The 27,106-nt window shown below is 42.1% G+C and overlaps 1 long non-coding RNA gene across 1 annotated transcript in view; it reads right to left on the reverse strand.

Annotated features, from left to right (window-relative positions):
- Nucleotides 1–1,059: 1,059 nt before the first annotated feature.
- LOC121083130 overlaps nt 1,060–27,106 on the reverse strand; it is a 29,261-nt gene continuing 3,214 nt past the window's right edge. Inside the window, exons 2-4 of the long non-coding RNA XR_005826244.1 lie at nt 8,494–8,692; nt 2,732–2,779; nt 1,060–1,921 (exon numbers count right to left, since the gene is read on the reverse strand). This is a non-coding gene — a long non-coding RNA (uncharacterized LOC121083130). The remainder of the gene's footprint in view (nt 1,922–2,731; nt 2,780–8,493; nt 8,693–27,106) is intronic.

A 27,106-nucleotide genomic window follows, 5' to 3' on the forward strand; every position in this document is an offset into this window, starting at 1 on the left:
TCCTTGCCCAGTCTCCTTATGAGGCTTGCTGCAATTTCTGCCTCCCCACATCTGCTGTTTCTGCCCCAGGGATTTCTGTCGAGCATTTCGAGTCTCCATCTGATGCCGTTCACTTCTGCCAAAACACTGTTTAGCAAAACCAATGTTTATGGCTGTGCACACAATATAGGTAAACATGCAAATCAGATCATTAAAAAAGCTGCAGAAAATGCCTGATAAGCAGCTGCACAAAGCTCAGCGGCCACATCATGGGGTAGGAGCGGCCTGCATCTTTCCCAAGGGCCGCGGAGAGCGCACTGTTTCCAGGCAGCTTTGGAAGGGATGGTTCTTGCCTTGCGTAAAGGCCCACACCACCCCTTGCACAGTGTTGTAAGGAAATCCAACCCTTTTTTGGTTTGCTGAAAGCTGACATGCAACAAAACCAGATATCCGTAGAAGATGTCTTCAGGGGCTGCAAGTGACCAAGGGTCATTGCATTAGCACATTTTAATTAGACTCTTTCTGGAGGAAGTGCTATGTTGTCAGGCATCCAGGTTTCAGAGTCTCAGCATCAAAGCAAAAGAACTTGCATTACCAGAATGACAAATAAATATCACTGAAGCATTCCCTAACAATAATGGAAGGGCTGATAGCTGAGAAAGATTGAGCCAAATTCACTTAGCTCGGAAGGCCTCAAGAAATTGGTGTAATTTGTTAGCTCATAGCTACACGAGTGGAAAACTAAATGACAGCAAGAGTTCCTGCCACACGGAAAACAATGGAAATCAAAAAAGAATTGCTGGAGCCAGGAGATATGAGCAAAGATTAGAGTTTTAGCTATATCAAAGAGCATAGTCTGAAAGGAAGAAAAAGTAAATAAGGATGTAGAAAATGTTCTGATATACCAAACAGTTTCTATTGAATTCCAAAAGAAATGGAAGTTGGCATAGTCCATTATCTAGAAATAAAACACATTTTTAGTTCCAACGCAGCCATTTTTCACAAGGTCAAAAAGACTCAAATCTACTAAGAACGAAATATGAACAAAAAATAGGCTAGCTAAAATTGCAGTCTGAATTTATTCATCGTTCATTTGATCACAGATGGCATATAGTTCAGCAAGGATCTGATTATATGACAAATGGTTGGTTACTGGTGTAGCAGCAGAAGATACACAGCACAAAGAAAGTGCACTTTTACCGTATTGTTACTGAAAGCTGAGATTTTATCGATCTGCAAAAGGCAGCTGGGGGAAGGACTAGCGTTAGAATCAGTAACTTCCAAGAAAAAACTACAAAGTTGCAGGTCCTGGCAGAATTACATGATCAGCTGTTATTAGTGATACTGAACTAACAACCTCATTATACCCTGCGTAGATGTGGTGCTTAGGGACGTGGTTTAATGGTGGACTTGGCAGTCCTAGGTTAACAGTTGGACTTGATGATCTCAAAGGTCTTTTCCAACCTAAATGGTTCTATGATTCTATATTTCCATACCCTGAGAAAGGATGGGAGTGATGGCACACTTCAGGGGAGGTGTAAAACTGATCTCATGAATACCTCGTCCTTAATTATACAATCAACCTTTTGGCTTGAATGGAGGTTCAGCCCCAAAATCTTGACCCAAATGTCTCCTGGAACATGTCGGACAACGCAGGATTCATCTGATCTTCATTCATGCTGCAATGCGCTCCTCAGTGGGCAGCACTTTGCGGTCCTGGAGGAGCTGTGTTTCAGCACGGCATGAAGTCATTTGTTGAAAGGCAGGTCAAGTTTTACAAGGCACTCAGCAATGAGATATTTGGGGATGAAAGATGTCATATGATGTCAGTAGAGAGGCAGAGGCTCAGAGAGTTCAGTCCGAATAGTGATCATCCGACCTGACCATTCAGGGCTCTTCTGCTTCTTCTTTCAACATATGTTCTGTTCATTGACCCCTGTAACTGAGGGTTAGGGAGAACAAATATTAGGTAAGACCAAATCAATACGCTGAATTTCTCCCTGTAACAGGATTTATTTATCCGAGAGAAATGAAGAGAGGCAGAAATGGGGAGATCAGTTGCCTTTAACCCATCTGTAGAGTTAACCTCACCCCTATTTCTGACCTAGCTGGCGTTTTTAGGGGTCTGCCGTCAGGTGTGGACACAGCTTCAGTGTGCCCAGAGGGGGAATAAGGCTGGCAGGGCAGCAGGTCGCTGGCGTAACGCCCCGCGAGTCCCTCCGTAAATCTACGTCAGACATTTGCAGCTGTTACTACAGCTACTTCTGATAGTGAATTGTTCCGTGGCCTCTTCTGCATTAAATCTCTTTAATTAATTTAAAAAAATAATTTAAATGATTTAATAATATAAATTTAATTAAATCCTGCATTAAAGCTGTTGTTGCTGATACCCCGGGCAACTATGGCAGCACAGAGCTCAGGATCCACCTGAAGAACAGGACAGGTATGTGGGCACCTGGGCTTTGCATCAGCCCACACGGCCACTGCTCAGTGGGCACGGAAGCTGCACGAGCCACGTTAAACACAGCACCACACGGCAGATGCAGCCCACGAAAGCAAGAGTTTGCACCCCAGAATTCATGGTGGGAGGAACTCCAGGGCACTCAAAGTTATACATGCTGTAAGGCTGGCTTTGGCTCTTCATATTTGTGCTATTATGAGCTGGAAAATATAACTTCTTGGTGTAAATGATCCCCCCATCCCCAGATTATTTCTAGCTATCTTAATAGGTTATAATAGTTATAATTCTCACCAGTAATGTCTTGCGCCTTCTGAACGATGTTCACACAGACTTATGAGTCTAAAAAAGAGAAAAAAGAAAAAAAAAAGAGCAATGGTGGTTAAACGTATAAGCTCTATGGAGGCATAATTGGGGAATCACATCAGCTTGCTGCTCCCTTCCACTCTTTCTCTACGACACTGCAGCATCATGTAATTCCTGAGGCCCATAAGAGGAAATAGGACACATTATTATTGGGTTGCATTTCTAGCTGAAAGGAAAAGTATAGAAGTCTTCCACAACAGAAAGATGCAGTCAGATCTTTTCGGTTCCTTCCAGCAGATCTGTCTCCTTGAATAAAGATGATAGATGTGATCAGAGAGAATACAGGACAGATGGGTATAGCAGTGCATCGTGTTCTGGCTGCTGCCCACTGCTTTGCCTCTGCGAGTGGGCTGGAAAGGGGAAAGAAGAAGAGTGCTATCTTTGATTTTATGCTCTCTCATCAACGGAGAAACCCCAGCTGGGAAGCTGCAGGCAGCACAAAACAAAGCAGACCAGAGAACCTGGTCCTTATGCAAATATTTAAAACTATGCATGCTGTTACCATATGAAAAAATACCCTGAGGTTGAGAAGTGGAGGAAAGTATTTTAAGGCATACTGTGAACACTAAACAAAAGTCGGCTTTCAGCCTGAAAAAAAAAAAAAAGATAGTCTGATGTTCTAGATTCTTGGGTAGCCCTTATAATAAAGAATTGTACTGCTTCCCATCCTGCATCGCAAACAATATTTAGGTCTGTGGTACTTTTTTACAATAGTGATACTTACTGTAAATTTGTACAGTGAAGTAACTTTAAAAGCGTAGTTGGAAGAGCAAAGCGAAAAACTTAAGGAAAGAAGAAGCCTAAGACCTACTTTTGCTGTAAAGGAGCATTTCTAGTAAATCACATCTCACTACTGATTAAAGTTCCGCCATCTGGAGTTCACCAAAGTGGCATCTGGCATTCCAACAATTTTAGGAAATATGCTGTAACTATAATAATAAAACCGAACATCCTGGTTTTAAACAGGCAGTTTCTCCCGCTGATCTTTTTAAGAGATATGCTCCAGTTCAGGCGGAAGGCTTGGTGCACAAGCGATGACGCTTGGTGAAATTCTGTGGCTTACTGTGCACCAGAGGTCCACTGGCTGGACAGAATTCATCCTTCTGGCTTTAAAATTGTGGCTTAAGAGACTCGCCGAACTGAAGTGCTTTAAATATATAATCACCAGAGGAACCCTCTGTTGTCCAGGGCCACAGGCACCTCCAGAGCATGACTGAGCCCCATTAAGACGTGAATTATCTTCGCAACTGCCTACTTACCATTCCCTATTGAACAGAGGGACTGCACTCCTGAATTATTTACAGTTCAGCAGAATGCAGTTGGGTCTATGACTATGCATCCTGTACCAAAGGCCTGACCTTATAACACACTGCTCAACCTATTGCGTTAGGATCCTTTCTATATCTCTGCTATTTATGATCAATAGCATGGACTGCTGACTAATGAGGCTGGGATCAGAAACATTCAGATGCTAAACCTTCAAAAGGATGTAGGTGCCTGATGTTCCCAGTGCATACAATCCTGCCTGACAGCATTTTATGGCATCCAAAGGTCTGAAGGAGTTCCACACAGAGCTCTGACTTCCTCAGTCTTGGCAACGCTGACTTAACCCAGAAGATGCCTCGGGGCAATGTGACGCAACAGGATCCGCAAAGCAGGATGCTCTGAATATGACTAATCCATGGAAAACAAAACCACAACCATCACATTTTATAGCACAGCAATAAATAAGGGTGAGTGGGTGGGGTGGGGTGGGAATACGAGTTGTTCTGCCCCTTCCTTCTTTTAAACGATAGATTTGTGGCTAAAGCCACCATAGAGAAAACATGGCACTACTCTGGGTGGCTGATTCCATTTTTTGGAACCAGACACAGCCAGGTAGGCTAGACCTAAAAATGATTTAAGTGCAAATAGTCTATTTATATCGGGAGGCTTTTGTTATTTGGATTTATTTCATCACAAGAGGAGTTGCCTGGTTCTGACAATCTGACAAAACCCGACAATCATGTATCAAAAACATACTTTAGCAAGTTATCCCCTTTCCAGTCTGTTCTTCAGCAGCCGGCCCCAAAAAGTGTCCTATACAATACACACTGTTTTTTAAACAAATTTCTTTCAGAATTAATTTTTTCTATGTACCCTAAGCTTCCTTGGCTAACAGAGCTGGACATCGGCACGTCAGTGATCCATGAATTCAGTTGATGGCGATCAGAGCAGCACCAGTTCCACTGGCCAACATGGATCTTTCCTATTGATGATGCCAGTTGTAAATATACAATTAGATATTTATAAGCAGACCCCACGGTTCATAAATATGTGCATTTCCTCCACAATAATATGAATAAATGTTTGTATACAACAAACACCCAGTATATTTACAAATATTTTGAGAAAATCTCAGCATCAGCAGCACTGAACTTCAGTGAGGTCTTGTGCCTTCAAATGTCACCTTGTATAAGGATGCGTGCTGGAACTTCATGACAGGCATCAAGCATCACATGTATTTGAACAATAGCTAGCAAGGTTCTGCTTCTGTATTTTAAGTGCAATGTATAGTAGTATATTAATAGCCTTAAAATAAAATAGGAAAAATAAATTTTATGTAAGCCTTCCATCAATTTTTTTAGATTTTCTTGTAATAATAATATCACAGGCTACTTGTAGAAGCTTGGATGTGACACAATGCATGCAATGAGTTTTTCTTTGCCATTTTTCTTTCAGCCTCTCTCTTTCTCTTCTATAGCTTTACCCTTTCCTGCTTTGCTTTTTTTTACTTTCCCTTGTATATGCACCCTACTCTTTTCATTGTGAAGCAGCACACATGTATGTGGCCCTGTTTACGCTGAAGGGGGTAAAAGCACTCTGCAGACTTCAATTAATTAGCACACGGTAAGCCGACAGCAACACGGTCACCCTGATTTTGCCACCCTTGGGTTAAAAATCGCGAGACCATTTAACAAACTTCAAGGTCCCTTTTCAAAGTTGAGGCCAGCAGCTTGTGTGCAGGATCCTTCCTGTGCTCTGGATGGCATCTCTAGCTAAGCTTATGCAGATGTAATTACCCAATGCAGATGCAATTATCCAAACTGGAATTTTGCCAGGACACAAGGATCAACACGTTCGTGAAATGTGCCATGAAGTCGTTCGCGAAAAGTAGTTGGAAGCTCATTTTTAAAAAGTGTCACCCTAAAGGCAAAAGAAACAGAACTGGTGGAAATCATGGCACCTCGCTGGAGATTCTCCAGCCCCAGCCATGCCCTGGTCTCTCTTGTCACAGGGTTTCTCCCCCATGGCTGGGAGCGTCGAGAAATACTCTGTGCTACAGCTCTGGCTTCCTTCTGCCAGCAGTTTCCTCTCAGGAGGAGGAAACAGTCTCGACTCTTCATATTTTTTTAATAAAATATCTTCCTCCCTCCTCTTCCATTGCAAACTTCTGGAAATAAAAAGCACGTTTAAACTTCTCCAGTTTCATTTTTCTATGTTTTGTGTTTCTTTTCTTCTGATCTTTTTGCTTTCGTCTGCTGACTTTATTATACCAATTTAGCTGCCGCAGATGTTTCCCCCCCCCTTTTTCTTTTAATGGGTACGGCAGTGAAATGATTGCTTCTGGCCTGCTGCCCACAGCCGCTGCTTTTCGGTGGCTCCTTTTCCCCTTACCGTCTCTCGAAGTGACATTATGCAACGAATCCTACAAACACTACGACATGCTGACAGCTCTTTTTTCAGCAGACTGAGCTCCCTCTCAGCATCAAAAGCAGTATCCCAGGCCATCTCATCAGCCAAGGCAAATTGTCACATCTTCATCAATTCTCCTGAAATCAGCGGAGCTTCAGCAGTTTAATTCAGCTGGATAAATGGACGGCTGAATTCCCGAAGTACACCCAGGGACTAAGACTGGGGTTTTTTTGATAACTTCAGCCACAGCAGTGAACCCATCAGCTCATCCTAAGTTTTTTCCTTACCACCCTTTAGAAATTTCCCACAGAGTTTTCTCCATATGGGACTCTGGCACCAGCCAGAATCACTTTCTTTTCTTTCTGGCTTAGGGAATGAATGGCAGAAAACTGTCCTCACTGCAGCACATCAGTGGGACTCGGCAGCACGACTCAGCACAAGAGACCGCTCTGCGATGCTGCTCCTGCTCAGCACGGCAAGGCTGGGACAGAGAAACACCAGTATCGACATTTCAGAGTGCCTTCCCCGGTCCTCTGAAAACTGCAAGTTATTGAAGACGGTCAAAACAAAAGGGGAAAAATAACGACAAGTTTGGCAAATCTTTCCATTATACAGCATTGTAGACTATCTTCTACTCATTCTGACAGCTCTTTCCCAGGACAGCAGACAGGACTCCGCGCACCCCGCATAACTAAGCAGGCCAAAACCACAGCACGTGACATCTCTATTGACTTGGTAATTCAAAGGATTTATTTTTTCTTTAGGTTCCCTCCAGCTCTACATGCAGTTGCACGCTCAAATACAAAGCTTCCTGACCCTTACAATTCCGAGGGACTAAAATCTGAGCTGCTGGGTTTAGTTTAATCTTTAATTTCAGAAGGACCTGGGCCAATGAGTGAAGAATCACATATGGCCCATAGGCAGAGCCCTTCTGAACAGCATATTCTCGATGTTATATATAACACCTCTCCCTTGTGAATTTCCAGGTGTTTCTCAGATTTTACAGGTAGGAACACCAAAACTCCAGATGGCAAGCATTTTGCCTGAGATCATGTCAGCGATTACAGAGGTATTTCCTGACTCCCATTCTAATTGCTGCATTAAAGAACATAGCTAAAAATCATAGCCGAAGCCCTACTGCTTTTCTTTCCACTATCGCATTGTTCCTGTAATGCAATGTTTTGGTCTCATTCCTTTTCTACATACAACCCTTCAGTCCGTCCAAAGTAGCATGCTTCTTGGCCAATTCCAAGTACTTTTTGTTGATTTTAACAGGCTTATTACTGCATATTTGGCTGGCCACAAGCCACAGTAGATTTAGTTTTATACTGCTTTCATTAACTGCTTTCAGATATGCTAAGTTTTCTTGCTGCATGGAAAGATAAAATAGAGATGAGGGCTATCGCTGTGTTCTATTCTTGGTTTGTAAGACCAGCGTTAGAGTTTGTTTACGGTCCTTTCTAGTGCTGTTCACTCTACTACCCAAGCTTGCTATTGACTTCAGTGTTTTCAACATCTACAGATGTATCCAAGAAATGCTTGGAATCAATAATGTGAAAAGGGAAATTGCAAGCTATGTCTGTGAAAATGTTGTGAAGAATACGCTGGCTTCTAGGAAACTGCAACTGAGACAAGAGCATGTTGAAGATAAAGACCAACCCCACAAATCTCCATCACACCCCTTCTCTTCAAAAAATGATGGTTCCATTTCTGCTTAGTTCACCTGAGGTGGAAAGTCACAAGAAAGAAGGGAGACGAATCATTCCTTGTGCTTGAAAATAACAGGAAGAAGAAAGGGAAAGATGGAGGGAGGGAATAAAAAGTAAAAAGAAATTGCTAAGCTCTTAAGCTTTGGAAAAATAAACTCACTGTCATGGTTGGACAGAATGACACAACAAGTCTGGGTGTGAAGACATCACTGAGGACATTTACCCAGGAACAATCCCATGCCGCAATCTGATGGCAAGCAGCTCCTGGGAAATCATGGCTTAGTTGGGTTATCCTAATTTTCTTACCAGTAACATGTTGCTTGGATTGTCAGCAGCTACTGGGACGGACCGGCTCTAACTCAGCGTACTCCACACGAGGCAGCCGTAGTTCCTTCCTCGCTGCGGCACTTCGGAGGCAGTGTCCTTATTGACATTCTGTGTCTTGCCAGGAGTGGTAACACAGGAGCAGCAGGGTGCTTATTGCTCGTCTGCTGAAAAGCCTAATCTGGAATCAGAAAAGCGTATTATGAACAAAACAGACTGTATTGAAATTGGGATATATTGCTTGAGCTGTTCTTTCATAAAGAAATACACTGAAGATGATTTTCTCTTTCACCTAAGTAACTTAAGCAAGTTATTAGTGGACTGTTATTTCTATTTCATCGTCTGACTCTGTTTTTCACTAATGAGATTTCCAACAGCACCTTAATTCACCTTTTTGCTAAGTAACCTTCTCTTGCTTCAGCTTCTTCATTAAAGCCAACTGTTTCTTGTTTGTTCTGAAGCTCTCTTGGTACAGAATATGGCATTAATTATTTTTCTCCCGGTCAGGTAATGACTGTAACCTAACATTTATACTTGCCCCTTCTTCATCAAAGACGATGCATGTTCCTTGGTACTTGGTGAAAGCTGAAAAGACTTCCATTAGATCTTCAATCTATGACAATAATTTATGTGATAAAACAGAAATCTCACTGTAAACCAAGGGTTTGCTAGGCAGGGGCCTTAAATATTCTAGGATGAACACAATGGTAACTGTACAGTTCCCAGGAGCTCAGGAGGAAAACCAGTGTGATACAAGGATAATTAAATTATTTTCAAGCTTCTCGAGTGCTTTTGGAATCCCTATATGTCACCAGATGTCTCCCACACACTAGTTTCTACTTTCTTTAAATGAGTTAAAGTAGCAAACTCAAGGAGCTATCTCATCATCCAATTTAGAAGAGTCTACACTGACATCCTTATTAAAAAGCAACACAGGTGAGTTTGAAAGGGCCCTGTTCATCCCTATATAGCTTGGCCCAATTTTGTAAAACGTTATAAAGACCTGGCTGGAGAATTTGTGTGTGATTAATGTCTCAGCTGTGTGCCACTGGCCTTCTGTTGACAGTAGTTAGTCAACGTTTTAGATTTATTTCAGGTGGCAACAAATTCTGCTTTGCTTTTAGGGAACAGTGCATTTGCTATTCAGTTCGAAGCAGCTGTATCATGGAACACAGTGAATCCAGGGATACAATGCGAACTCATTAATTCCTTTGATGCAAATGGTTACTTATTCTATCCTTACAGATAACATAAACATATTTTCCCTTTTGTCTGAGAACGTTTCTGTTTCTAATCTATACACTATATTGAAAGACATATTGCTACATTTCCACACTTAATACAAACTCTGTTTCCATTAGTGTTTTGGTGCTTCACTCCATTTCATTCTTAAGCAAATTAATAGTTTCTAAACCAATTTCTCTCCAACCATTTGTAATAGATTGCATGGGCTTCATGAGGTCCTGCTTATCGGAGTTTTCTAGTGGAATTTACAGCAAGGCAAAACAAAACGGTGAAGGACATACTGTAAGGAACAGTTTTATGTAAGCACAAACAGGAACAGGTAAACTCATCAGTCTTTTTCCTTTGCTATTTGCATATGCCATCGCCTTTTTGTTGTGATCATGGGTTTTGTTTTCCTTATGCACTGCAGCAGACCACCTCTTGCTTTATTTCACATGTATCTGTGCACCTTAAGCATCACCTGGTATTTCTGGGTTTGAATAAATCTCTGATTTCAAAGGAATTCTTAAACAAAGCCAATGTATTCTGTGTAGTAATAGGCAGTGTCCTGGAAGCTCTTGTAGTTTAATTACAACGATCCCCCGCCCACCCCACCCCCCAAGAAACACTATGTTTTTTGAAAATTCAGCTCGTTTTCTCTCAAAGCTCATCCTGCTTGTTAAAGTCTTGAACCGGATTTTCCAAACAATTTGTAAGCCTGGTTTTCAGTGAAACCTCCTGTCCAGTAAGTTTTCAGTTTTATTTGGTTCTGCACAGCCCTAATGACTGTACGTGCTTCCAGAAAGCATTTGTTATATGCTTAGTATCACCAAACCATCATTTTTAAATGTTTCTTTCAAAATTACAACAGCTTAATTCCACCCAGTGTGACTCCCGATCTGCCCTTGCACCAGCCGCTGCAGTGCTGGGGTCGCCCTGGGGAGGGGCGCAGAGGAAGGCAGAACCTCAGCCTGCGTCCTTTGACTGTTCAGGATGATTATAGGTTCATGATGATGCAGCCCACCTTGTTTAATGCCCTTGGCTCTCGAACTTTTCAAAAAAATCTAGTGTCCAAGAAAGGCAGAACAGGAAAAAGAAGAAATCTGGTGGAACCAGTCACTGAAACGAAGCCTCTTTTGCTTTCCTAGCCGAGGAGCTCTGCTGGTGCCAGGTCATCAGCACCTAGGCTCTGGAGGGGCTCCTGCTTTCCTTACGCCCTCACCAATGAGAAACGTGAGTGATGATGCTGAAACCACCGCTCACGGTGCTTTTAGGAAAAGATTGGAAAGCCAATGCTTTTTCAGAGGCTTTTTGCCTTCTTGCTTTTTACTATCTGCAGAAATGGGCAACACCTCCCAAATGGGGGGTTTACCATCCCTGAGTTCTGCTATCAGGGCAGTCAAATAACTGGAAAGACAAAACTGAAGGGTTTTTTTCCTTTTCCGAAGGAATCTCTACCACTTCTGTGAGGGATTCAACTCTGCCTTTGCTTCACATTATCTGCATTTTCCAGTGTATAAACCAAGGATTTATTCCTAGTGTCTCTGTGTTTATTTTTTAACCAATAAGCTGTGCTTTCCTTACAGCAACAGGAAAAAATAAATCCATTGAAGTGCAAGAATAATGCAGTCTGAGAACCACTGAAAGAAGTACATCTAGATGAGCAGCGATAAAAATCAGACATGTACATATTAATATTTTGACAACAGAAAAAGAACAGAGGATGAGATAAGACTTCTCAAAAAAGAAGTCCTTAAAACCAGAAGTTATCTAATTGGTTATTTTACCTAGAGGTAGAACAATCTATTTCTAGCTATCACATAGTAATGAGAAGTCATTATCTTGAACTCTTCTTTAATTAACATCAATCCTGATTAGTCAGAATATATTAGGCTTTTTGTCTGTTACCATAGTAGTAGAATCTCCAGTAAAGGAGGTATTCAATCACACATTATCATTTGCACACCAATTCCATGTAATTATTATTGTACCACGTTTCATGAATATTTTTTTTTCTTCTCATTTTCAAAAAGTGAAATCTATTATTGGCCAACCCTTTCTTCCCCAGAGCAGATCCTGGCATACCACGATTTTGCATGTTGTAGGTGAGTATAACCTAGAAAACGTTAATGGAATTTATTCAAAATGGTGTCAAAAGCCCAGTCTCCAGCACACCTGTAGTTATATTCCACTATGTTGAACCTTGAGGTTTTCTAAATTTTTAATACTGGAATTTCAGATTACAGAAAGTAAGTAAAAAAAAAAAAAAAAAAAAAAAAAAGCCATTTTAACAGTATAAGCTATTGGCTGTTTAAAGAAATGAATGGTTTGCTTCCAGGCCAGCTGCTAACACCACAGTAAGTTGGGATGCCCTCGGACCAGAGGCAGAGTGCAGGGGGGGGGTCTAGGTGAGGCAGCTGCAGGAGTAATGTGGGAGAGAAAAAGAGTTATGAACCTTCGCTCATTCTGCTTGGGGTTTTTTTCCTGCTGGTGTATCTACCCATATTCTATTCTACTTGTTGATTGTTACCTTTGTGGTTATTAATAAGCGCTCCAAGTTTTTGTAGAAAATAGCAACTTCAAAATAACTTCCTGAAACTGGTGAAATGGGGAATAACTTTTTTGCCAGAGAATTCTACAGGTGGGTCAAAACCTGTTATGCAACAAAATTATTTTTTTTTATTCTATTAAGTTCCACAGGCTTTTGGAGTAAGCAACTTTTGAACTGTATTACATTTCTCAGTAATGCCATTGATTTCACCCAGACTGAACAAAAGAGAAACCCAGACCTTGCGTTACCAGGATGCTCGGTCACCGACCCCCCGTGGTGCTGTGTGGGAGCGTTGCCCCTGAGCAGGACAAGCTGAGCGGCTCTGAGGGGGGCTGAGGGGGGCTCAGGTGCCCCATTTGAGAGCCACGCTGTCACCGAGCCAGCCCACACCCAGTAGCCACCTGGGCCACCAGTGCTGCGGGTCCTGGGTGCCTGCCAGCCCTGCAGGATGAGCTTGCACAAAGCGCAGCCCCTCCAGTGACACTTTGGTTCAGGCTGAAAGTGTTGTTGGTTTTCTACCTGCTCATGGTTGGGACAGAATAAAGGGACAAAGTTGATCCTAACATCACACGGGACCTTGCACCCCCCCAGTAACGGCCAGGTGGAAGGGGACCTTGGGTCTCCTATAAAAAAAGTTCTGAGTTGCTTTAGTTAGTACAGGCTGGCAATAATTCAGCAAATGTTGTTATGCTTATTCCAGCTACATTTGTTTCTTCTTCAGGGTATTATCGCCCAGGAGATCGTGTAAGTAAAATACTGATGCTGGCTTTCTGCCACTCAGGGATTCCTCTTCATCTGCTTGTCATACAAGCGCCCAATTCCTGCAGCCCTTTGCCAGCCGGAGCCTATGGGTCAGTTTTATCCCTGACCGAGCAGATGTGGGAGAGACTTACACTGCGGAAAAAAATAACTCCCCCCTGCAAAAAAATCAGTGCTTCACTTCAATTTACAGATGTAGATTAAGGGCACCACAAAAACCCGCCCATTAGCTACATGCACGCCAGTTTTGCAGGAAAAAACCCCACAAGAATATTCCCAGCTATCACAGGACTGACTTTTCAGCTTTACTACATTTCCAAGCAGGGAATAAGGGATTCAGCCAAAGAGGAATTACAAAACTAAAACCTCTCGCAGCACTTTGAAAACTGAGACAGACACAAGTCTCTAGTGAGCCTAATGCAGTATCAGAGTAAAAAGTGATTTAGCGTCTTAAAAACAGTGCTTTTGTTTTCTATTTAAAGTAGGAAATCAAAGTCATGTCTTTAAATATTTTATTCTGTGAGGCAGCCAAAAAAGGGTTTGCTTTCAAGCCTGAATAGTGAATACAGAGATAAAGTAGCACTTTTGAGAGCCTTTCATATGACTTTCTCCTTGGTTGAAACACTTGAAACATGGAAGTATGGTGTTGCCACACTCCTTCAGGGGGAAAAGGAAAGGCTGTAAAATGACTTCAGTGTTTTGCGATGTGATTTGGGAACAAAGCACCAGACAAACTTTCAGTGTAACTGGAGGATTAAAGAATGGGACATGGTCAGAATGAATATTTTGCTTCCTTCGTTTTCTATATGTAAATATGTGGGCGGCCCTGCTTCAGCAATTAAATACTACCCATCTGGTTTTTTTGAACTTGGAGTGATAGCTCTCAGTAAATCAATTACAAATGTTCCAACCAATGTAACTATAACAGCCTGAAGAAGGAAAAACTAGAACTGAACTTGTCCTTATTCTGTATTAGACGTCCCAGCATTTAGATGGTTCTGGCTTCCATAAATCCAACAAACTACCTCTCTGAGCTTCCCCTTTACCTTCACCCTGCTCTCAATTAACACCTCATTAAAATGCACACGTGCTGAGCCCTTACTTGTTGACCATCGCTTTTAGCACATTAGTATACTTGCATTATTCCCTGCAGTTTTATTTGATCTGCAAACACAGCCATGGAAAGTCCTGTTCAAGAAATCATCAGAACATGGAAATATTGACACAAATGCGTTTGCCATTCGCCTCCTCATTATTTGTGTCTGGGTTTCCGTGAGGTGTGGATATTAAACCAGAAGCGGAGCAGAACAACACAAGGGCTCCTAGTCTGTCAGCCTACATGGCTGCTTTGAGACTAACTCTGTCCACATACTAACACCTGTGTGAGCTGAGACAGATTTCTTTCCTCTGAGAAACAACAACAACCACAGACACACACACATACACAATACCCCCATACAACCAAAAAACTAAAGAAAACCCCAAACCCCAACAGGCAATGAGAAAAGCACCTTTGGACTCGGTGCATGCTGAAACTAAATGCTTTGAATTCTCCACTGACTGCGAGCTCTTCCAGCTTAGCTGGACATACATGCCACTGTGTCAATGGATGTTTGGGAGAACTTGCAGAGAACAGTGTCGGAGGTGGCTGGCTGAGCAAACCCAGGGGCTTCATTTGCAGCACAGCCCTCCTCCTCTGGTGGCTGCTCCCTGCGGAGCATCACGCAGCAAATCGGAGCATCACACAGCAAATCGGAGCATTATGCAGCAAATCGGAGCATCACACAGAAAATCGGAGCATCACGCAGCAAATCGGAGCATCACACAGCAAATCGGAGCATCACACAACAAATCAGAGCATTACGCAGCAAATCGGAGCATCACACAACAAATTGGAGCATTACGCAGCAAATCGGAGCTTCACGCAACAAATTGGAGTATCACGCAGCAAACGGCCCTTCCCCGCAGCCCTGCAGCCGGGGCGGGCTGGCTTCCCTGACAGCGCCAACACCGACACTTCCCACCTGCTCCATGCTACAGCCCACCCCATCCTCTCCAGGCAGACCTGCCCAGACTTTGTGCTTAACCTTTTAAAAAGGAAACAAAAGAAGAAGGAGTCAAACGCGGTAAATACCTATTCCCACAAAACTCTTGTTGCCCATTCACTGTGACTTGTGTGGTTTCTTTCTCAAAGACTGCTCTGCACTGCCCTTAAACTTTCCCAGTTTAAACCAGCCCATGCTCTGCAGCCTGGTCTCTGCCCCACCACGCAGCAGCTCCTCTTTTGATGAGTTATAGTCACGTGAAAAACCAGGAGACATTTCTCTAAGTCAGACGAATTACTCTGGTATAAAACCAGTGTGGTGTGACTACCTTTATGTCATATATGGCCATTTAATCGTTCGGTTCTTAGCTAACGCCCCTTATTTAAAGCTGAGTCTTCAGGTAGCTGGCACAGGGCTAGTGTCCTGCGAGCCAGCAAGGTTCTGGTGATTCGACCCCGTGCTGAGGACTTAGCCCTCAGCACCTGTAAAAGCGTGTATCGATGCTGTAGATACTCTGCGATAGATGATGGGCTTCAAACGCCAGGAAATGGTACGCTGCATTTGGGTGGTTTGCACCCTGGATTTGGGTGCAATGAAACACTGTTGACCTTGTCACCCACTAGCTCTGGCAGGTCTACTGATGGAGATAGTACCGTGATGGATCCACACCCCAGGAGTATGTGTCATTAGGATTCTACTGTTCTCGGGTTTAATTCCTTTTTAATAGCTACTTTCTTTACTTAACTCCTGTACTATTTTACTAAATCATGTTTTGTGGCACCCTGACCTTCTGTTCTATCCTTCAAAATCAGCTGTCTTGGAACTCAATGGGAAAGGGGGGGTTTGTGTTTTTCGGATTTGTTCACTGCTTCTCTCCTCATAAGCCTCCTGGGGTTTGGGATACCTGCCGTCATCATTTCATATATTCCTCACTTAGCTGGTTTTACTTTTTTTTTCCCCGCTGTGTGTTACTTAGCCATTTAAATGCTACAGAAAATCACAATGCTTCTGTTTGATTTTGCAGAGGTGAAACCAATTTGTTCAACCAAAAGTCATTCTCATGCCTAGATATTTCCTTTGTTCTTCTTGTATTTATTCTATTTAAGCTGCAGAAAAAAATGGTAAGAGTTTCTTGCAGTGCATTTCTGAAGGAAGCAAACAAGCCTGTCACAAAGAAAACAGGATCCTTACCTGTCAGGGACCGATCTTTAGAAAGCTCAGGCTATCCCCTGCAAGCACAATCTGAGCTGAACCTGGGTGACGGGGGAAGCTCTGTACATCACTTGTCACAATTGCTTGTCACAGCCTTGTTCAGGTATTAAAACAGTATCTTACTTCACGAGCAGACGCATTAAAAATCAATCAATGTCACTCCTGAGTGAGCAAGTCCCTTCTTAGCATGAACTGTGCCTCCAGTTTTCCTAAGAATTTTGACTTTGATGACTGATTTGTTTTTCTCAATTAGGAGAGAATATCTGACAGCCTCTGTGCTTACTGACAGAGAATGCAGTTCAAAGCATTTTAAAAAGAATCATCCTTGGCAATTACACCTACTAAAAATAAGTAGTGCTTTACAATGCCATTAATTACTATAATTACTGTGCCTTGAATGAGGCTTGCAACAGGCGGGGATCGTTTCAGCACTACGCATTGTGGTGAAGCACAGCTACGAGACATCCCGTTTTCACGGTGCATATTTTCTCCCAGATCCCTGAGCATAAATTTCATCAACATTAACATGAATTCCAAAACCCATATCCAAGTGCAAAGGATCTCACGATGCTTTTATACTCTCAGGATCTAAACTATAATTTCAACCATTAACAAGCACCATTTAGCATTAGATTTGCTTATGTTATATTATAGTTCTCGTGATTCTATACAAGATGCATTGCAAGCTCAGTGAAGACTAAATTGTGGTACTGAATAAACACTTTAAATAATGAAGCAGAAATAAACAGTGAACATTAATTTAAGCGTTTTACTTTGAATTTTCTTTTGAATAACAGAAACAAGCATGGTTTGCAAAACTCATATCATACAGCACCAGTAAAAATTAAACCTATCACCCAGAGATTCCTGTAGGAACAAACCCTCGCTGCACAAGGTACTTCCCATCATCTCATTTTGCCTAGGGTCAAGTATCGACCAATATGGGTCAAACTGTCAGCCTCCAGCTGGGGCATCACATGGACCATTTTGCTAAGAAAAGCACAAGTCAGAAACCAGCTGAGCCAACACTGATGACATATTTCAAAAACCGTTGTTCTCATGGTGAAACAGCAAGGAAATACACCTGGCAAGTCTCTGCACACATGAACTAGGGGGCTTGCATCAACAGTTCTCTTTCGGTGAGCCCCCCACGCCTAGAGAAAACAGCCCTGTTGTGTTACTGTGGGATGTTTCTGCTGTCACATGCATCACACAGGCTGCTTTACTCTTGGGGTCCCCCCAAACAACCAGCCCCAGCCACTCTGTGTCTTGTGCAGCTTGGTATCAGCAAAAAAATTACGTGACAGCATTCTCTCCTCCAGCAATATCTGTTCTACCAAAACCATTGAATCGACAGTTACTAAATTATATATATTAGCTTTGCAAGCCCAGTCTACACTTTGCCATGAAAACAGGTGCATCTGCAAATATTTTTCATTAGAAATGTAATTAAAATGCATAAACTTGTTTGCCAAGCAATTTGCACATAAATCAAGAATTAAATTAAATATAGAAGCCTCTTCCCCCCAACCCAGATTAAAAAGAATTTAGAGAAGTTTTCTGGGTCCATTTCTGAAATGATCTCTTTGACTCAAGCTTGTCAGTCTCAAACTTTTCTTCATTACTGCAGTAATCCTGGGACAGAAAGTTTTATTTCTAAAACTGGTTTTTGGTTGCAGCTAGAGTCTCCTGCTAAAGTGGTGGATATATTGCCATGAAGAATGAAATATACTGCCTCAGATATCATATAGAGACAAACAAAACCTGATCTTCACATAGCAAAAAACCATTCCAAAGAGGCCACCCCTATGGGGAGAGCTCAAAGCGACTCGGTCACTTACTGCAGAGACGAGTCACAAATCAGGTTCCCATTACTGCTAATGAATTGCTGATGAGAACCTCGCCTTGGAAGATATTCTTTATTCACAAATATCTGCTAAATAACTTTGATTCATCTATGAATAAGCAGCATGCCTTAGACTGCTCGCTGTTGTGCATTTGGTCACTCCAGTCATGCAGTGCAGATCCTGGAGGGCTGAATCCTTCTAAAAGCATAGTAACAGAATGGAAGGAATATATAAAATATAATTATCATATAAAAAAATTATTTGTATTTATATATAAGGCTCAAGCTTTCGTGATCCCATTAGCAAGACGGGGTTTGGCAACCCTGCGGGTGAAGGCCAGAATTTGCTGCTCTGTTCAAAGAGCACAAAAAGGAGAAGGGATGGAGCTGGGAGAGGAAGAGGGGCGGAAGGTCCCAGAACAGACATGCTTGCTGGCACGGCTAGGGGAGGAGAATGGCTGGACTAGGACCAGCAACTGCTACTCCTTGGAGAAACCCCTTCCCTAGCAGTAGTTGCTACCCCACAAACCCCGATCTTGGCTATCCAGTGCTCTGCATTAGGCAAAGCAGGTGGCATGGCTCTGACCCACTTGCTGCCCCAAGCAGCAGCTCACGTTGCCCATGCCTACTGCCACTCTCCAAAAGGCATTCTTCCAGTAATAGCATTTGAATAAACAGTAATAATTAGTACTAACGTCCCCCATGCTTTTGCAATTCACTCTGCCAGCAGTTGCCAGCAGCCGTGAGTAATGGGAACCCACACATTAATTCAAACCAAATGGGGGATTGGGTTTGGGTTTTTTTTTTTAAAGACTCAGTAAGTCTTGCACTATTTTTATAATATCAGAATGATTCATCTCTTTTCCATGGTCTGTTCATACTCTGTCTGCTCTGGACAACACACATTTGAAAAGGTTGCAAAACTATTCCCAACAGAATCACCTCTGGATGGAGAACAAGACTTCGCCGCTCAGCAGCCTCACGTGGTTTCAGCCGGGTTAACCAGCACAGACATGCCGTAACTCTGGAGACAAAAAAGTTGCACATTCCAGTGCTGGCATCTCAAGCCCTTCAGTTTTTTCTGAATACCTATAAATAAATCCACCACAAGAAATGCCGTTTGATAATCTTCTTTTGTTCTTCCTCTTACTGCATCACGAATCAGAGAATAAATATTTGCAAAGAGAAGTTGAGAGACCACTTTTTTGCTGCCATATCGCAGCGCCAACAGATTCCCCCCCCCCCCCCCCCCCCCCCCGCCCCAGTTATTTTACTTTGATCGTGTGACTCTAACTCTGGTTAAAAATTGGCAGTTTCTCTTGCTCCTCAGCAGAAGATGATGGCAGGTGGTCATTGAAAGCAAAGATGGAAAACCCCAAGCTGAACCATTATTATCAACCAAAAAGTGAGATGCGTGCACAAAGTGTTACAGTTCTGTATCCAAATGGATTTTTTGTAGAGCATGAAATTGCACAAAAGTAGCTTTCAAAACACTATGACATTATTTCTTCATCTGAAATGTCAAATCCATAGATTTTGATGATTTGGAAATAATTGTGTGGATCTTAATTTCTTCATTTCTGTGAAAATCAGTATATTGTGCTCCTGGATTCCCACTCAATGGAACTAATTATAAATGAAGCCTTGAAGTATGAATTCAATTGAAAAAAGGTACCTCATGTAGGAGAAACATAAAACTGATTTTTTTTTTCTCTCTGCCATCATCAGTGACAGTAAAATTGGCCAGCACTATTAATTAAAGTCCACCTCTGAACTGCTCAGGTAGTGAACAAATCATATTATCTGTCTATATCAGATCAGCAATAGATTAAAAATTTCTTTATTTGATGCTCTGCCTTCTTCATTAATTAGTTAATGTTTGTAAAATGCTTTGAAAATGAAAGGAGCTGTATAAGCAGCACTATTATCATTACACACTTCAGGGCAGATAAAGAGTAAGCTAATGAAAGTCTGCAGTAGGAACAAAACGGATGGCATATTGAAATGAGGTGTATTCTGCAGGGACTGGGGGGGTTGGGGTTGACCAAGTGGCACAGGGAAGTTCAGATAGGACTAAATCGTTACACTGTGATTCTGAGATCTGTTGAATGCCCAGCATAGAAATAAATTGGTGATCTTAATCCATATCCTAAAGGACAAGGCTCTCCTCCATATCAAATCATCATCTTTTAATAGGGTTTCTCTACAAGGGAGAAAATAGGACCTCTGCAGAGTGTGCAAGGGACAGCACGGAAACACTCGGGTGCCTTCTCCCTCTTCCCAACTCAGTGCCGCAGCAGAGGGCTTCTCTTCCCAGGCGCACGTCAGCAGCTCTTTCTAACACCACCAATTAAAAAAAAAATAAAATATCAAAATGCTTCTTTCTCTCGCTTCCCAAAGGGAAAGTGAGTATGTTTCTATAATTTATGTAAAGGATGAACATTATGAGACCCTGGGGTACTCTACAGTGACAGAAGAATCAGTGGGGCTACAGGATCAGCATTAAAGGGGCAGAGGCGTGGGGCGTTCTCCGTAGGTTGTGCATCTTCCATCACTGTCCTCATCGGCCTCTGCTTATTGGATCTTTAAAAACAGCTACATGTTATATCCAGCACATTTCCTGATAAGGTCAGGTATGAAAGATTAAAACAAAGTGGTCGGGAGGCACGGAGGGCCTGACCAAGAGGGGCTGGGGTCAGAAGTTAAGCAGGAATTGAAATGGGGCATCAAACGGGAGTGAAGGAGAGAGCTTGTGTGGGGCTTGGGTTTTGGCACAACAGAGCTGAGGTGTGAGCACTGTTCACATTTCTTTTCTATCCCTACCATACTTACTATCCTGGTACATGATTTTTTTTTTTTTTCTCCCCTGCTCAACACCTGCTAGTGTCTGTAAGTAAAAAAGACATTCAATTTTAAGCATCAGTGCGTAGCATTTTTTTTTTTTTTAATGTAATGCTCTGTGATTTTGGGTCTAAGGGAACTGCAGTGGGTAGCACAGCCATTCTTGACTGTAATTAAAGCCTTAGGAAAAAAAATTCAAGGTGGAATATTCATCAAAATGGTTTAAGACATGAGGCTGCACCTTAAATACTTAATTCCGCTCCTTTATGCAGGTGAAGGGAAATGTCTGCAGAGCCCGTTTCGTGGTCAGGGTGCTCCTGACTCACAGACCTGGACCTGCCTCACCTGGGTACTTATCATGAGTATTGCCTTCCCGGTCCCCCTCGGCCCAGGGTCCTCCAGGCCATGGAGAGGGAGGTGTACCTCCTGAGACAGACTTCATTGTCCCCCCAAATCTCCCCAGGTAATGAGGATTTCAGTATAGGAGCTTCGGTTATGAGACGGAGGGAAGGTGGGATGAATCCAGGACCTGAGACGAGCATGGAGCATCATTGCCTCATCGTCGAACCGCGGCTTCACCTCTTCCTTCTGGCTCTGGGAGGAAAAGCCTCCGCTGCATCACTGTCAGGAACCCGCACAACCCCCTGCGCCCCCACCGGCTCCCCTGACTTCACAGCCTGAAAAAATGAGTGGGAGAAACGCTAACCCCCCCAAACTTCACGCCAGAAGAGCAAGCCTGCAGTCGCACTGGGACCCCCAGGACCCCCCTCTGAGCCGAGCCGCTCTGGCCGGGCTGTGCCCTCCTCGGCCGTCGCTCGCTGACATCAGCCACACGTTAGGCTGCGTTGTTTTTAGATCATGACCCAAAATTTGTCAAGACTGCTCAGGTGAAGTTTAACCTTAAGGATATAAGGCAGCAATGGAATGTAAGCGAATAATCCAGTTTTTAGACTGCTCGCTGTTTTCCCTTTAAAATAAGGCACTCTCCAGATCTGCTGTTTCAGAAGCTGAAAGGTTTCAGCATTTTGTTGTAGGTCTTTGTGAGTTTGTTCCATGACGGAAGAGTTAAAGACAGGGCGTTAATAAGGTATTTTAGGAAGCAGATATGCTGCCAGTCATTTGTTTACAGTTAGTGGTTTGTGGCTGAATCCAGCTTTACTATTTTCCTTCCAGCCCTCATGAGGCTGAGTTCATCACTTGGAAATTTACTTTTTAAAAGCGTTTAATTGTCATTCAATAGCTAAACCTCTATTTACACACAACTGCTGAGTTGCTGCTAACCACCACCTCTTTTTGATTAACACGGTTCAGCCTGTAAGGTTGGTAATTGAGCATTTAGCAAGAAGGACAGTAACAAAGAAATGCTCAAAAAAACCTAACCCCCCTTTCATTTTATTACCTCTATTTTGGTTGTGCTTTTATGTCATTTTGCCTTTAGACTTTTGTTTTCTTCTCTAGTTACTTTAGCGCCTTATTGCTATAGCTTCTGTAGACAGAATATCTGGAACTCTCCATGTTTTCACATTTTCCTTCCATAAAAACCACTACTGCTCCCTTCCTGAGAACAAAACCTCAAGACAGGAATAAATGTTACTGCTGAAGTCCCAAGGGCGATGCTCTCATTGATTCTAGTAGATCTAGTGTTGTCTTTACAGTCTCATCATACAAACTCCGGGGAGAGGTTTGATGATCTCTTTCTTCTTGAGATTTTTTGCAAAAACTCTTTAGAGAAACTCTGCTGATTCTTCTGCTCTCAACACACACGCAGGCTCTGCTGTAAGACCAGTGCTCGTGACTCATGAGTTTTGGAGACCTGAGTTTAAAATGCACTTGAAAACTTCTTTCTTGAATTTAATCTTCTCAAGGATTTACGTCCTTCTGACACTTCACTCTGTATTCTGTGTTCCTCAATACATTAGTTAGCAAAAAAGCAAGGGATTATAAGCAATATTAGGCAAAACTGTTTTGTCAAATTTTTTCATGCAAAGTGTGAAATCTGGCTTTTTCAAAAAATATACCTCGCCTTTTATACAGGTAAAGTACATCAGATCAGATGAAGGTATCAAAGTTAATTGTGGACAGCTTGGAAGATCTGAGGGGTGTGCATCCACATTTTTACGCTCCTAAGTGTTCAGCCTCAGTTCTGCCTTATTTTAACCTGATGATGGCATAACAAATACTTTCTAATTTTTCAAAACAAGCTGAGGAAGAGCCTGATCTGCCAAACTTGAACAGATTTAATTAATATGACTCTGAAATGATTATATTTAGATATATAGTTTGTCAATACCATATGCACAGTATTTAAAAAAATTTACTGCAGTACCAATAGTCAGGAAATGCAGCAATTAATCGCTGACCTATCTGCACTGCTATGAGAAAAACACTTTCTATCCTGTAGTTACAGGGAACATGTTTTGGTCTGAAGTCAGAGCAGAGACAGATTCTCGGACTAACCAAAACTTCCATGGCCAGTGAAGGTTTAGTAGTTTAATCCGATCTTTCATCTGATTTCCAGGAGGCGGCTCTGGAAAGGCTTGCCAGTATTGCTGGCACAAAACACAGAACAGTTCGGGTTTCGATTCCATACCATTTGCATTGTCAAGGGGTGATGACAGAGGAAATACTCCATTCTTATGAAGAAACAAAGTGATTAGCAAGCTCATGGAAGAGGCAGGCATGAGTGATAAGAGGAGAGAAACACACTTCTCAGAGATAGTCCAAAATTTGAAAAAACAGCTGCAGTCAATTTATTTTGCTCTTTCCCCAAAGACCTAATATACAGATGTAAGCCAAAAGCAGGACAAGAAACAGCAGGAACACTTGCATAAGCACTACGTTGTAGTAGAAAGAAACAGATTTTAATGCAAAGATAAATGTATTTAAGAGATAGATTCATGTTCATTAGAAGGAAAGCAGGAGAACTGCAGAAATAAAACCAAGGTTCCGTTTAAAAGCACCGGACGGTTTTATTTCTCTGCAATTTGTGTTCTGTACGTTCGGATCAAATCTATGCTTTTGCAGGAACTCACTGTGAAATTACATAGTATCACCAACATGAAGTACTAGACAACAACGTCAAGGTTGAAAGTCAGATGCTCAGCAGCTGGAAAAAGCCAAAATAAGGGTTACAAGGGCAGCCTCAGTTGGATTCCTTTATATGTATATGCTCATTTTGAAAAGGAGCTGCCATAAAACTTTTAAACGGCACTGAACAGATTTCCTCCCCTAATCTGGTTCTTGGAAGTGGCTAAACTGTTGTTGCTGAAAATTTCAACTCAGTAACTCCAGCTGAGGTATAAGCTTTACATGACAAGTGTCAATCCACAGGATTACATTTGAGCAAAGTTATAGGCAATTAGGGAAATAAAAGCTATTATTATAATAAAAGGAAGTACTGAGCAATCTCAGCTACAATCTTAGCTACTAGTCCTGCATATGATACAGTCCATTTCTTTAATGCATAATTCTCACTGCTGTTGCAAGGATTAAGAGCACTTTATGTGAACCAAACTGTAACCAGCTGTCAACAGATCATGTTTTCTTCATTCCCTGCCTTCAGCAATAACTGAGTTCAATAGACACACATTTTAAAGGAAAAAAAAAAATCAAAGAGTGGTTGAAATAAGATTGGGATGTAATTATTTTCATGGGCCCCTCTTGTTTCTGGTTTTAAGAAATAGAAGACTATTTGACTATTGTCAACTGATCGACTGTAGTACGATACACTCAATTGGTCCAGAGCATGCTGATACAGGAACGGGCATAAGAGAAATATAAGAGAAGGGGGCAGAAGAGGCAGCCCTGGTTCAGCTCCTGCCTCCCTGCTGCTCCTTCCACCGCACTACTTCGCTCTGAGGGTCACTGGTGGTAGGAGTGCTGCTCGGGCTCCACCTCTGCTTAAGTCTTAGCTTCCTTGAGGCAAAATACCTTTGCTTAACAAAAGCACCTAACTATTAACAAAAAATCTGATACTAACTTCAGTTTTCCCTACTGGACCCTTAAATAAATGTTTCTTAGATAAGCAGGAGACCAGGAAAATTCGTGAGTTTTATGTTCAGCTGACAGTTCTATTCTTGTTATACAGTTACATCTTACTCATTCCTGTCTTTCCCTTCTCACATGGCTTCCTAGATGAAGGCCAACCTTGGTTGCTGTTGATGTTTTCCCTGTATTTATTTTTAATGCTTTCTCCATGTCATACTTCTACACGGTCTTTTCTAAGCCAGTGTGAAGACATTTTCAAAAATGTGAGGGGGAACAAATTAAAAGGAGCCTGATGTTCGTTTTTACATGTTCAGCTTTTGTATTCTACCTCACCACCTTTTTTCCTTTTCTTTCTATTCCCTTTTCAATTTCTTCCTCCTTCTTCAGTGGAAATCAGCTGTTCTGCTGGGAACACTAAGAACAGCCTTCATGCATTCCACTGATGCTGTACGGTGGGCTTATGGGTTAGAGAGGGAGATGGAACACCCTCCCCAGGGCACGTCCCTCGCCCACTGCTGTGCAGCCATGTATCGAACCACAACCACAGCCCCCTTTCTGCAGCACGTAACAAAGTCGTGCATGAAAACACAACGTTCTTCATACATCAGCATTCAGTCTGCCTTAAAAAGTTGATCAAAATCAACTGCAAACCCCTACAAAGGGACCGAGGATTCACCCAAAAAGTCTCTTCTGAAAATAAAGGCACCAGAGACCAAATGAGCCCGTCATTCCCACCTGTGAAACTCCAGGTTCTTCAGAATTAGGAATTTTCAACATTTGTAGCACCTTACCAGTCAATGGGGACACCACACAGGTGTCACTACAAAGAATTCAGTAAGTCTGCTTGCTGATGATGCACAAGAAAAATCAAGAGCTCAGCTCACTCTTTCTCACCTCCTCCCTCTTTTTTGGTAGCACTCCTCCAACAGTAAAAATTTATTTTAATTATACACATGGAAAGAACTGCCAGTTTTACCTAACGCCTCATTTCAGAATTCTCTGACTTTTGTGCAATTTAGCTATAATTTTAATATAAATGCAGTGTGCGCTAGTGAAGGGGAAAATGTTGCATTAAAATTACAGGTCAGATAGCTAAGGAGCAGTGTGCAATTCAGACTGTGGCCTTAGCATCCATTATCTGATTATTTCCTTGCCAGCACACATACATACAAGAACAATCGGCAGTTTAATGAAATAATCATATCCATGCAATCTGTTTAAAATACAATTGCTTAGTAATACCACCCACAGAAAGTTTGAGACTGTAAGTGCATTACTTCTGGAAGATTCTGCATAAGAAATTAAATTGTAATCAAGTAATTATCTAATGAGGTGTTACACAACACATTTTTGCCAGCAATTAAGCGAGAAACAGAACAAAAACTGGTAAAAAGAACTTTCTCCAAAGCGATAAAAAGTTTCAGCTCTACAGTATTAGAATTATGGCAATGCCTAATCACTGTTCCAGACTCAAACATTTTATGTGAGAGCCATAACGTACTTGTCCTTGTCCTTGTCCACGTACATTTGTACGTGAAATTTCACCTGAACTTCTGTGAATGTGAAATGAACATTAAGACAGCCTCAAAAAAAAGTCTGAAAATACCATGAATACATGAGGGTACGTAAGGGTAAACAGAGGCACAAAGATGTTGCATGAATTCCTTAATTTCTGAAGAGTGTCTATTGCTTTCAGTAATATGTGGAGGAAAGCTACATTTTGACCTTACATCCAGATTTCATAAAAATCTCAGCATTCTCACCCTGAGCCAGATTTTCAGAAGAGCGAAGATCTTACTTAGTACTTGGAAAAGTAAAAAATTGGCTAACGTATCTTGCATAAGGGCATTTGTTTGGTCCAGGCCAGATTTTAAAGGATTTTTGTGTGCCTAATGAGACTTCTACTCTCCAGCTTTTCCATGCTTTTGCAAATCCTGCCAGCTACGTATTTTCACCTTCACTTTCCTACACAATTCTGCGTATTTGCCCCTTAGACTCGATTTTTTGTTACATACCCATACGCATACCTAGCTTAAGGCATGAACTTAATTCTACAGAGCGCCGGACTGCGATGGCAGGACTGGAATCTCATGAGAGCCTCCAAACTGTACCGCACACCAACACCGCTGC

Source organism: Falco naumanni, chromosome 2 (assembly GCF_017639655.2).
Source record: "Falco naumanni isolate bFalNau1 chromosome 2, bFalNau1.pat, whole genome shotgun sequence".
Lineage (NCBI taxonomy): Eukaryota > Metazoa > Chordata > Aves > Falconiformes > Falconidae > Falco > Falco naumanni.